Here is a 13,109-nt window from a genome sequence, read left to right on the forward strand (position 1 = left end):
GGTAGGGCGATCTATGATGTATGGACTGTCCAATTTTCTCCAAATTTACCTAATCTATCAACCTCGCTTTTCGGCCAGAGTACCCAATCATCTTTCTCAAACACTTTAAGTCTAACTTTCTTGTCATATTTTCGCTTCATATCAGCTTGATAACTTAATTAACTCGCGAAGAAGACCCACATCTCTTTGTCTCATCTATCAAGGCTTTGGCTTTGAGCAAGTGCTGATCATTCGACTCCAATTCCACGCTAGAAGTTCGCGGTGGTTGGTGTCATCAACTCTGTAGGGCAAGACCGCCTCCGCACTCGTAAAAGCGATTAAACGGAGAAAATCCAGTTGAATGCTTAGGTGTGGTTCGATAAGCCCACATAACCGCTAGGAAGTTCCTTAACCCAATTTCCTTTGGCCCGTTGAAGTCGTCGCTGAGCATTGCAAGAATGGATTTGTTAGTAGCTTCAAATATTGTCCATTAGCTCGAGGATGGTATGGTGCCGGTGAAATTGTGATTAATCTTCAAGTCGAACAAAATTGTCAAATTTCTTCAAGATCAAATTGTTTGCCATTGTCTAAGTCAATGATGTTGGAATACCAAACGACAAACAATGTCTCGCCATAAGAATTTTTAACATCCGAAGCATGGATCTAGGCTAAGGGCATAGCTTCAAACACTTGGTAAAATAATCAGCGCGACGAGAAGAAAACTAACACGCCAGAGCTTTTGAAGAGGACCGACGATGTCAAGACCCCACTTTGCAAACGCCAAGGGCTCAAAATTGGATGAAGTTCCGTTGGTCGAAGATTTCCCATGTTAGCATATTTCCGACAAGGAACACACTTCGGCAAACGCTTAGCATCCTTTTGCATGTATCGCCACCAAAGATCCTTTGTGTCGGTTGTCATGAGCGAGCCAGACTTCGCCTCGAGTGGTTCCCACATAGGCCCGAATGAATTTCCGCCAGATCGAGCAAACCTTCTTTCTTTGCCGAGACAACGGCATAGGGTTAAGACTTGTGCCTTTGGCGATAAAGTTGCAAATGTAATCGTTCAAGTCGATATGAGACAATATTTCCAAGCATCGCTTTGACACCTATCACTCACTTTATGATGACGGAGGCAAGATGATCATGTAAATATGCGATATAAGGAAGACGCCAATCATCTTCATCACAAGGTGTAAGTGGAAAACTTAGCTCTATATCGTGAAACCTCCGGAGCATTGTCGCTTCATGATCGCCGTCGGTGGTATGAACCGAGACAATATCATTGACGATCATCATTGTGGTCATCTGATAGCATAAGTTGTGGATCGCTGCTTTTCTGCAATGATGCCTTGATTATCAAGATCACGCTTTGCGCCCGAAATGCGATGGAGATATCAAATTGGCATAACGCGATTCCTCCGGAAATGTCCAGATGAAAAACAACTCCCAGCGATGCATATATCGCGACATCCTCGATGGACAGATCGATACTCGGGTTCCTTTGAAATTCAATGGTTATCCGGGCGAGGCTTATCCGACTTAACCGCCGGATAAATAAGCAAGAGAATCCGCATGTCGCGACGTCATGACGCGGACGCCGCACAATATGATAGAATCAAAATTTCGAACAACCGGCGAATTAAGTCCACATAAGCCGCCATTCTATCGCCACGAAGCCGCATAATGATCCACCAAACCGGCTGCAAAACCTTAGAATCTGTGAATAATCAAGTTTAGTCGCCTTCAAGTGAAGAGCAAGCGCCGCGAAAATGACAGCTTTTCAGCATTCTCGGCCCTCATTATTTGAAGCCAAAACCCAAACGCATCGACTTCTCGGGTTTTTCTCCATTCGGTTTGCAAGATTACACACCCAATACCGAGCCATATTTATTATGCGAACCATCGCTGTAAAATAATCCAACAATCGCCAGATACATCCGATAAGTTTTGGCAAATCATCATCCCCGAGAGGTAATGGCGGTTGTCGATTTTACATCTCTTCGCCTAGTAACGCCGTCCGACATAAGAATATCCTCAATCGGAAAATCAGCCATTAAATGGCCTAAAGCTTGTCCTTTCTCAGTCAGGCGAAGTTTCAAACACAATGCTATAAGCTTAAGGTAACTTTCCATCTCCGCGAGGCTTAATTTGATTCCCCGAAAGCATTACGGGTGCTTTCGCAGCGGATATTCCGTGATAAACTTTGACGACTCGGCCCCTCGAAATAAGAAGTTTAAGACGCCGGGCAAAGATGAACCAAAGCCAATGCAATTTTCCACTCGAGAATATCTTGTTTCAGCAGCTTGTAAGAGTCTTGCTAACAAAGAATATAGATTTATCGCCACCGCCAATCAAATAAGACGAAGACTTACTGCGATGATGATCGGCGCTAACATGCACTCCATAGCCGCCCTCCCGCTGTCGGACCGGGTAAGAACCGGAGGTTGGACTAAAAGCTTTCAAATGATCGAATGCAAATTCACAAATCCTCCGGCCCAAATTGACGGCCTTTCAATGTTTGGAAAAAGGACTCAAGATCGACGTAATACCGAGATAAAGCCGATTTTAGTAAGTACCAAGCCCTCCGTAAGTCGCCAATTTTTCTTTGACGCCGAGAAGGCATTTTGTTGACAGTTTCGATCCTGATTTGTTTCCACCTGGCCTAGTCATCATGTATCCTAAGAATTTACTGATGATAAACCCAAAGAAATTATCTTATTGATTTATTGTTGACTTGTCTCTGTTTTTGTGTCCCTGGGTGTCTTTCTGTGCAATATGTGCGCAGAATCATTTAACTACCCGAAAGAGTTACCATTTTAAAGGACTGCCTTCTTACTGGTTCACTTTGTAGGAAAAATTCGCTTTGATAGATGTCAGTATGCTAACTTGGGTGGAGAGAATTCGTAAATCATAAGCCATTAGTCGCAATATATAGGGGATAATCCCTTTTAAGTCTGCAGTCAAAGGAAAAAAACTGCCTGGTTAATATACATTATACACACATTGTGGAGACTGAAGGAAGGGTTTACTCATCTTAGAGAAAGTTATTCGACAAATTTTTTGTGGCGGACTTGTAGGTATTTACTATTTGGCAACAGGGTAAAGATCCGACAATCCTTTTGGTGTTTGCAGCAGGCTTGGGATAGCATTGAAATGATCTGTACTTCCTAAGTTCTTGTTGGAAGGAATAACTCCCCCAACTATCTGATCTGATTTTGTCTCTATAGAGTTGAATGGGCGCATATGATCCCTGGGAAGTCCGGTAGTTGGGATACAACACAAATGATGTCAATTATGATATTTAGGATGGACCTTTGAGAAACTTAGAAACTTTTATAGATTTTCTTCATTTTGTGAGTCTGAAACTTCATTTTTCTATCTTTGATTGCCAAGGCCACTTGGTTAAGGTATGAAGACCTTCTATATGGATTATTGTCCTCGAGATTTAACAATAGTACAATATGTTCAAAGCCAAACATTTATTTCAGTACTTCACCACTTCCACAGAACGTGAAGGGGAAAAGAATGGTCATGGTATTCATGGACCACTAATGGATCAGCTGATTAGTGTCTTTCTACATAGAATGATAGGCGTACTTTTAAAAAAGCTTCCACTGCAAAAACAGAGTACTTCCAAAAGTAAGAACCAGGATCCTTGAAATTATTACACAAAGACTGAAAAAGCCACGGGCAACGGGGCAAGTCAATGGCATGAAAACTACATATTGCAAACACGTACAATTATGTTCAACTTTGAATTGTTTCCGGCCCCAGTTCTTTGTTTGTGAGGGAATGTGATGTGAGTGAAGCACAGCCTTTGCTGTCTTTCCCTTACTTTCACTACTCTTCCATCAACCCCTGTTTAGCGAAGTTTAGTTCTCTGAATGCAATACATCCTGCTGTGGATTGTGCCATTGATGTTTTCAAACATCAGCGCTTTTGTCAGGTACCAATGAGTGGATTTCCATGAGGACGAAACGCTACAACTAGTCTATAGGTTGTAAAGATGTTTATTTGTGTTTCCATGAAAGCCATAGAATGTTGAAATGATGTCTGTATCTTTCTTTGATTATTCTTTTTTGTTAAGACAATTAATTACGTGCGATGATTAATGTGGGTACAAGCTCATTATTTAGTGTATGTATCAATGTATGGATAAAGATGCAGTGCTATCCTAGAACTTACGAGGACTTCCAAGTCTTCAACTTTTGCTTTCCGCCCACCTATATTTGAATATCAGCATTTTTATTTTTTGGGCAGTTTAGATAATCAACTTGTGTTAATGCAGAAAGTAAGCTCTTTCTCTCATTATCCTTCTACTCGTTTATCCAGTATCATGTTGGTATTAGTCTCTGAAATCTATTTTAGAGTCCATTTAATTCTAATGTGAAGTACATTATGCGTTCTTGCTTCCTTCTCTCTGTAAGTAGTAGACGTGAGCTGGTAAATTGAATGTTAGCTTTGTTTCGATAGAGGAATCTCCGATTCGGAAGCTATTCGCTTAATTTGAACTATCATTCTTAGACCAAAATTCAGGTACGTTGTGCTGAACTAAGCACATCTTGATTTTGATGGCCATCTATCATGTTGGCGTTGAATTCAAAAGGAAAAGAGGAAAGGAAAAGAAAAAAGAAAAATCCATCAATACAACCTACTGAGAAACGTATCACCTAGAGCTAAAGGGCACCTATAAAGCGAGCAGTATGAACCTCTAATGCTAGGCCTTTTGACACCCTTTTGAGATAATCAGTTCATCTGATCTTCTTTTGCATATCTGCAGACTAATATTGCTCAACTTAGCCCACATGTCTCTGCAGTGATACATGAAGTAAATGCCCACAAACAATGATACAAAATGATGTTTTCAGGTGTATCCTGTACAGATGCATACTGAACGGTAATAACTGTTGTAGACATTTTTTCAAGGAGAGGAAATGGAAGTAAAATACTTTGAAGCGGAGCACATTCACTGTATTATTTCTATATTACAAACGCCTTTTAGAAAATTATACAACAGAGGAGATATACAAAATTAAATGTCAGAACGCAGCACCAAAGACAACTTAAGAAACGAAGTACTAGATATTCCCAGTAAAACCACACACTAATTAACCAAGTATATGGTTAATTCAAAGGCGAGCCTTGAGCACCCTTTCCCAATTTAGATGGTTTGGCTTCTCCAGTCCTTGGACTGAGTGGCCCTCTTCCACCAAGCTGAGGACTTCGCGCCCCTCGCAGTACACTTACACGAGGGCTGAATGCTTTGTCCAAGTACCTTGGGCTCTGAACGCTTTTAGAATCTTTCATTGGGGTCGATGTGGAACTTGTTACCTTGGGACTGCTTGTATGCCGAATCTCACCGCGGCTGCGAGTAATCATCTCATCCAGAACTTCACCAGTCTCTGCAAAACACCCGTTTAAGCCCTCCTGCTAGAGACATCCAATATGTGAGTATAATCTTAGTTGAACATAATAATGACCTTAACATAGTTACTTGCACACAAAGTTCGTGCTTCTTATTTTAAATACTGTATATAAACGAAACAGTATTCCAAGTACTAGAAATTGATTTTATCTTCTTTAGGAGCTTGAACTTACACAAGTGAGGGTGGAATGGTAAAGCTGGTGCTTCTTCATACTCTGCAGCATCTAAATCTTGAAAGGTGTGCCCCCTTTAAAAACTTGGGCAGGAAGTATTGTCTAACCGGAACTAATAACATGATCAGTAGGGGAAAAGAACCCCAGCTAATGGAACCCATGTAATTCCAAAACACATGAGTAAGTAAGTTGTCTGGAAAATTGTAAAGTAGCAATTGTCTTGAAAGGCACGGTTTCTACAAAAGTGGCATGGTACTCCTCAAGCACCCTGCAATGAAGAAGGTCAGTCACTGAGTTTAGAAAAAATGGTGAAAGGTAAAGACAAGCATGTCTGGACAAAAGAATGAGAGTATACTTGTATCTTCGGCTAGGAGCAGTGAAGAGTAATAGGATCCTCTCCCAAAATTGGTTCCCAGGTAAGCTTTCAATGGCCATGAAGGCAAAGTAACCCCAGAGTACTGATGTTGGGATCATTTTTAGCAAAGGCATGGCTGCAACACAGCCTCCCACCATTGTAGATTGAAGCAAGTTGCTAACCCTCTGCTCTTTGACCTCAACAGGTAACAAATCATCAATTTCCTTCTCAATGTCAAATATCGTCTCATCTACTGGGGCATCGATATTTCCCATGCTTGAAGCCAACTGAACTGTTGATTCTTTCAACTCGTTTAGTCCCTGCTCAAGAAAATAATTGGGACAGAGTTATTTGACTGCGCTAGAGATCTTAAACTAGTTAGGATGAGCCTGGACTTGAACTGAAATACATATTCAACTGAAGAAATGTTGGTGTAGTACCTAGCTGATGCATCTTGGTAGATCAATGGAGTTTGCATCTGTTGGTAAGTTTCTTGCATATTTCCATAGAGTTGTCCCAAGCTTGCATTCTTGCCCATACTTCTGTGTGCGGTGGCCACGAGCCTGCTACGAAGCAACTGCCAAAACCAGTTATATTAGGCAACAGTCAGATAGTTGTGAACAAGAAACCTCTTGCGCCACATCATCCATACTAATTTAAGAATGATGTGACAGGAAAATTGAACCGCAACTTGGTTGTACTAAGTTTCAGTGTAAAGAGGGATCCATGGATAGCTTACTTGATGCTTAAGAGTAGCCAGACTTTTGTATGCATCGGAGACTGCTTGGGATGACACCATTTGCTGGAGGGATACCTAGAAGCCCACACACTAAGGTCTGATAAAAAATCAGGCATATTAGCATCTCAGTGGAGATATATCACACTATAGAAAGCCATTACGAATATTTATGTGAAAACCATGAAGGGAATTAGAGATTTTATACCAAAAGCCTAAAAAGAAGTAAATCGTAATGGAATGAAGGCGGCTTTCTCAAATTGAACTCCTTTTGCTGAGCAAGTTGAGATGCCACACTGTGATCAAAGTAATATAGAACTGCAATCATTGTTGCTGGAATAAAAGCTCCAATTATGTACAGTACCGGACGTTCAGCATATCCTGTAAATTTAATTATAAATTGTAAACCACAGTTATTGTCCTTAAGTTACCAACGATCTATCAGTCCAAGCAGTTATTTATACAGAAAAACAGGAATCGCTTGTGTCCAAAGGTAAGATCAATGAGACATACCTTGACAACCATCCAATTTTCATAGGCACCAGGTGACCATGGATTTGGACTGAAAAGGCGTCGTGGAATCCCATGAGGAACACTACTGGTTGGTATGTAGGAAACTCCAGTCCAGACTAGAACCATCAAAGGCACACCATAGTCTGCAATGAGACCTCGAAGCCAGCCTGTAAAAAATAACAAATATAATCTTTTTCAGGTACAAGTTGGAGGTCAGACCATAATGAAACACAATTTTTGTATATATAACTTAATATTGCGAGTGCAACAGCTTAATAAGTTGTAGACCACAGAACTGGTGAAATATTTGTTCTTTCTGTTCAGTGTTGATGCTTTATAAATCGCACTATTATTGCTTACCAGCTCCATATCGCCATGAAGCGTGCCTTTTCGGCTTCTCAATGCTGTCAGAAGTAGGCCAAATGATAGGACTAAAGCAAACATTCCATTCGCCAGAATCTCCAAGATGGTATAAACTCTGTTTGCCCTAAAGCTTCTCGATTTGGAACACGAAACTCATCCACAAGTCCCTAGAAAACTAAACTGAAAATCAAAATAATGACATAAAACTGCACTTGTAGAACTAATTAGTGAATTTATTACTAGTTAAGAATTTCATTCAGATTATTAGTTGTCCATAGACAATCAAAGAGTCTACGTTTTTGTAACATAAGTACAAGCTGACCGAGAAACATCGTTTAACTTGAACATTACCAATTACATGCCTTCAGTGAAACTTCACAGCATGAAGCAAGGTAAGAAGAAATTAGAGAACATGAACAGCTTTAGGTCTTACCGTGATAGCTTGCTGCATGAATAGCATTGCTATAAGCAGACCAAACAGTTCTCCTGCCACGCGAGTAAACCTGTTGATAATTGAGCAAGCTCCCAAGATAGCGAGCAAGAACAACAAGATTGCTGTCCACACACAAACCCTGCACATTACAATGTATGCACAAAAACCATATAAATATATCGAATAACTTTAATAAACTGTGACTTACAAATGAAGAAGATATAACATACCATCCAGCCCATGCCAAGAAGAGCTTTGGTCCTAAATCAGGTCTATCTTTAACAAAGTTAAACATGAACGTGTACATCAGTACAGTGGGCTCTGCTACTCCAAGTATCAGTAAAGGCTGACCTCCAATGATCGAAAGTGTATGATCCCACAAAGCGCCAGTAGGCGCTAACGTTTGAGCGGCTGTTATCACCCCATCTGTCGATACCAAGTACAAATTAGATCATAGCATTTGACAACATAAGATGTGTACTCGATATAATTATTTGGTGGTTTATATGTTTGTTAAAGAAATTTCGTGTACACACCCCTAGAAATTCATTTAGCTGTATTGAGCTTAAAACAAATAGAAATACAATGCGAAGGCTACAGATTGTAAAGATAACCATAAACACAATGATAATGTACTATCTTTATGCTGATCGAAATTAAGAATTTGCTTTTACCAGTATTTCTCTCCAATTGTTCTCCAAATGAAATGACCGGTATTGCAGAGGCGAAAAAATATGTAAGTTGTTGGAGCCAAAATCCTGGAAACAATCATAACGTGTTACAACATTGTCGTCGCATAATATCTGACACTATGTAAGGAAATATCTGGAGATTCCTCATGAGATACATACCTGAGCCCTGCAGTGAAACCACCAGTCCAATCTTGCTTATAGCACGTCAACCTTGCTTTGACATCATTCTTGATTCCTTGAAAAGGTACAAAGGTCTCCTCCATGGTTTTAAATATACGAACTGGAATGTCTTGCTGAATTTGCTTAAAAGAACTAGGGGCAGAAAGACACAGTATGCAATCTTTTCTTATGGATGTTGTGGTGCCACCATTGTGAATTGGCTGTGCACTGAGATGGTTTGAAATGTATTCTATGCTGAACTTATTACATGATTTGGTTACTGAACAGATAGCTCACAAGTCAATTTAGTTCAACAAGAAGGCAAGATACACATATGGAGAAATTCAACAAGGTTCTGTTGTTCAAAACACTATCAAACATCAATAATGACAACAGCATTACATGATTCAGTACTTGAACTGGACAAAACACAGCTGTTCTTAAACAATTCAACTAAGGTTCAGAGCTCAGCTTGTGCTATAGCCTATAACAAAGAAAGAGATGGAAAAGATACACAGAGATGGTTTGGAGGAAAGCTAGAAATATATAGAGATATGAAAAGTGTTGAAAAGGAGACTGTAGATTTGATGCAGATGCAATGTGGGTCAAAAGAGTATCAGGAAAACTTCACTGTCAGTGCACAACAGCAGAAACAAATATATAGTATTGTAAACTCAATAAAAATAATGATAACCCAAAAGGCTAAAGCTCCTCCAGCAGCAAAGTAATAAGCTAAACTAAAAAAGATATCAAATTAAAACTGAGAGTGAACATTATAATACCAGCTCAAGATACTTGAGAATGAAGAGATAATATATCCCCACTTTGTTGGCATTAAAGAAGAAGAATGAGAAGTAAATGCCAGTGCATAACAAGCTGGCATTTGGAACTTTGGAAGTACCAGTGTAGCTTCTCTTTCTCTAATGTAACATTTCTATCTATTATTATTTTGAGACAAATAGATGGTTACAAAACTTTGATTCTTTCATAAGCAATGATACATTTACACCTAATTAATTATCAAGTCTCGACAACTTTGATACATAATAGGAACACACACCGTTGACTTGAATCTCTATCAATAGAGAGGGACCTACATTATTATTAAGCTGTTAGGTGAAGGAGAACAAATTTGTTCACTGATCACAGTTGTTGAATATTGAGTTTTAACGTTTTGATCTAGGGAGTGCTCGTTGACATTTTTTTTAATCTTGTGTGAACAATATTGTTAAACTTTTTCATCTGCACACTATTGATTCTGCGGGGGATCGAAACTGTTTTGCATCACCGATGCCAAAAAATTAGTGTGCTTTTGGTTAATCTCCTAGGCAGAGATGGTGGTGACAATGAGAATTGTTATGCATATCTTTCTTCCTGTTTTAATTAATTGTTATGTGCCCTTAAGATTTTATTTTATTATTATTTTTTATTTTCGCTATCAATATTTGAGATGCTTTCAATATGTCGAGTTTCATATTGTTTTTTTCTTATTGGTCTTCAAATTCTAAAAATATGAAATTCAGCATCATCTCGAATTCTCTACACATTATTTTAACTTTTAAGAGATGCACTCCCCTGAACTTTTTAAGAGCTCGTCACCCAAATTCCCAATCTGATAGAAATCACGTGAAGCAGTGGTTATTGCTGATTCACTACAGCTATGCATGGATTTTGACTTTTGAGAGTATGTGGTCTAATTTTTATATGCACGTTGGTGCACGCTTAATGCTTTGAGTGCAGAGCACTGTTGAAATCGTTGAATTGTGTACAATGAGTCAGTGATCAAAGGAAAATTACGTGGCTAAAAAAACACATTTGCCGAGATGCAATGCGGCATTGTGAGTTTGCGACTAATACTCGTGACTGCGAAATAGGCTCTGATATCACATACCACGTAGATACGTAGACACTTTTCAGCACGCACTCAACCAGCTAAAAGCCGAAAACTTTTTGAAGAAGACGGCAATTGTGCAAAAGAGCTGCACCCACAGAAACTGTTATTTTTCTTCCCAAGATATTTATGTCATTAGGTTCTCTTTTGCTATATGAATACAAAACAAATACAGCCTAATACTAGTTACCAAAATAATAAAAATACAGCCTAATACTTTACCCAAAAAAAAAAAAAAAAATACAGCCTAGTAAGGCTTTACCTAAAAGAAAAAAAAAATTGCAGACTAATGAGAAGACAAACTGGAGAATAGATGGTCTCATATAGGATGTAACTTCCGAGTAATGCATTGGCCCCATCCTACATTGGAGTGTTCTAAATCTTTTCTGCAATCGATCAAGTTAGAAGTTGAGATAACATTCGATAATTGATGAATTCATGGACTGAGACATGGACATTATCTATCTTTCGGCAGTAGAGAAAGGGACATCTTTCGATTAAATGTTAATAATCCTCTAATATGTCAAGCTACCAATAAATGCTTTCACGTACTTAAGTGATTTTTTTTTTAATCAGTAAAAAGTGTTATATTATATATAAGGTAAAATAGAGTTGTGTTACAATTTGGTACTGTCTCTTCATGTCATTGAAAAATAGTATGAGTGAGAGCCTCACAGATTATACATCACTACAAAAAAACACATTACCACTGGTTGTCGATGATTCTTGTCCAGTTGAAAACCAAATCCGAAAAGTAGTGAAAGCTAGTAACAAAGCGCTGTCATGGATATGATATTTTAATTTAGAGCATTATAACTCCTAATCGTATAGTCGTCATTACGATCCAGATCCAAGATTTACTGATATTAGCATGCACTCCTAACTCCTAAGTCAATGTGTACTTTCTTTAAGATTTTTTTTTTTTCAATATTATGATGGTGTGAAAACAGAACATGTAAAAGAATTGGGATGAACTAATGATCCTTCTTAACTGATTGATTCATCACTTCTTCATCTGTGGTTTATTAAATGTGTTTACAGCCATACCCTTTTCAAAGGTACCAGCTGATTAGTTGAAGCCTTCACTATTATTTCTTAGTGGTGGACGCTCCTAACTCCTGATGCACCTAACCTGGATGTGCCTACTTCGTGGGGTCTAAATTTTTGTCAACCTTACTCAAAAAATCCTAATATCTAAATTTTAGAAATTAAGACAGAGAACCAAGGTCATATATATGAGAAAATATTGACATTTGGTGCGAAGTGGAAGAAAAGTGGCTGACAATAATTTTATACATTTTGTTACTTCTTAAAACTAAACACTTTCCGTGACTACGTGTGACGTAGCTTAGGATCTCTATCGCGGAATATGCCGGCGCCAATTGCTCTTTCCATCTCAGCCACTGAAGGTTGTTTCTTTGGAGTGGTGTTGGACTTGTGAGTTGCATTTCTTATCTTGTTCACACCCCTTGGCTTAACGATCTCTTGGTTATGGATAATAGGAGGAATACTAGATGAGCTGTGTTTTTGGGTACTAAAGAGGCAAAACGAGAGTGTTGGTAGTGGTGGTGCAGCTCAAACCAAATTTCAAGTCATCCAAAGCTTTCATGAACGTCATCCACTCAAGAAAATATCTAATTTTTTGCAGTTCTGATTGTTGTAAAACTTTACGGACTATTATTGGTCTTTGACTCCTTGTATATGGGATTAGTTATCAAACTAACACAAGCATAAAATAAGGATTTTAGTAAGAAAAAACTACATAAACTGGTTCCAGTATGAAAATTTTCCTATCTTTGACACTTGATTTTACTTTCTTACTAGGAATGATGGTATTAGTGGATTGGATTTTGACCGTTAGAGGTCACAACAGTCAAACTAAGCAACTCAACACTTTCAACCATGTAGGCATCTAGTTTTATCACTTAAAAATACTTCGATGAAGATGTGCCTTGATCAATTCCAGGGAGAACACCTGCAAGTAGTACAGGGCTACAGGCAATGAAGGAACTCAATGTATCAATTTGCTAGTGAATTTTCAGCATATATGCCTTCACTCCGAATTTTTAATACCAATGAGTAGAATAATTATATTATAGGGTCCATAATTATACCTGCGAAGTTCACTTAATTACATATTAGTTTCTTCGTCAATATAGTACGCAGAACTTGAGAGTTTGTTATAGACTTCCAGTACAGAGCCAATCATGCAACAAGCCTAATAGCAAAACGATGATAACATACTATTAACGGGAGAAAGGGAGAACAAGAAGAAAATGAGAAGGGAAATGCATACATTATTCATGTACTTTGGAAAGTCGGGTCCAGTTGACAACTTGACATCATTTAACTGCGACTAGGATTAGTAGGAATATAGTAGAAATATTT

General features: G+C 38.6%; 1 pseudogene across 1 annotated transcript; it reads right to left on the minus strand.

Annotated features, from left to right (window-relative positions):
• Positions 1-5,502: 5,502 nt before the first annotated feature.
• LOC147480729 (boron transporter 1-like) lies at positions 5,503-8,337 on the minus strand (annotated as a pseudogene). The gene is made up of 5 exons (XR_015205447.1): positions 8,210-8,337; positions 7,980-8,118; positions 7,626-7,713; positions 5,935-6,280; positions 5,503-5,847 (listed from the first exon to the last, which is right to left on the minus strand). The product of XR_015205447.1 is annotated as a boron transporter 1-like (transcript).
• Positions 8,338-13,109: the final 4,772 nt, after the last annotated feature.

Source organism: Coptis chinensis, chromosome 8 (assembly GCF_015680905.1).
Source record: "Coptis chinensis isolate HL-2020 chromosome 8, ASM1568090v1, whole genome shotgun sequence".
In the NCBI taxonomy this organism is placed as follows: domain Eukaryota; kingdom Viridiplantae; phylum Streptophyta; class Magnoliopsida; order Ranunculales; family Ranunculaceae; genus Coptis; species Coptis chinensis.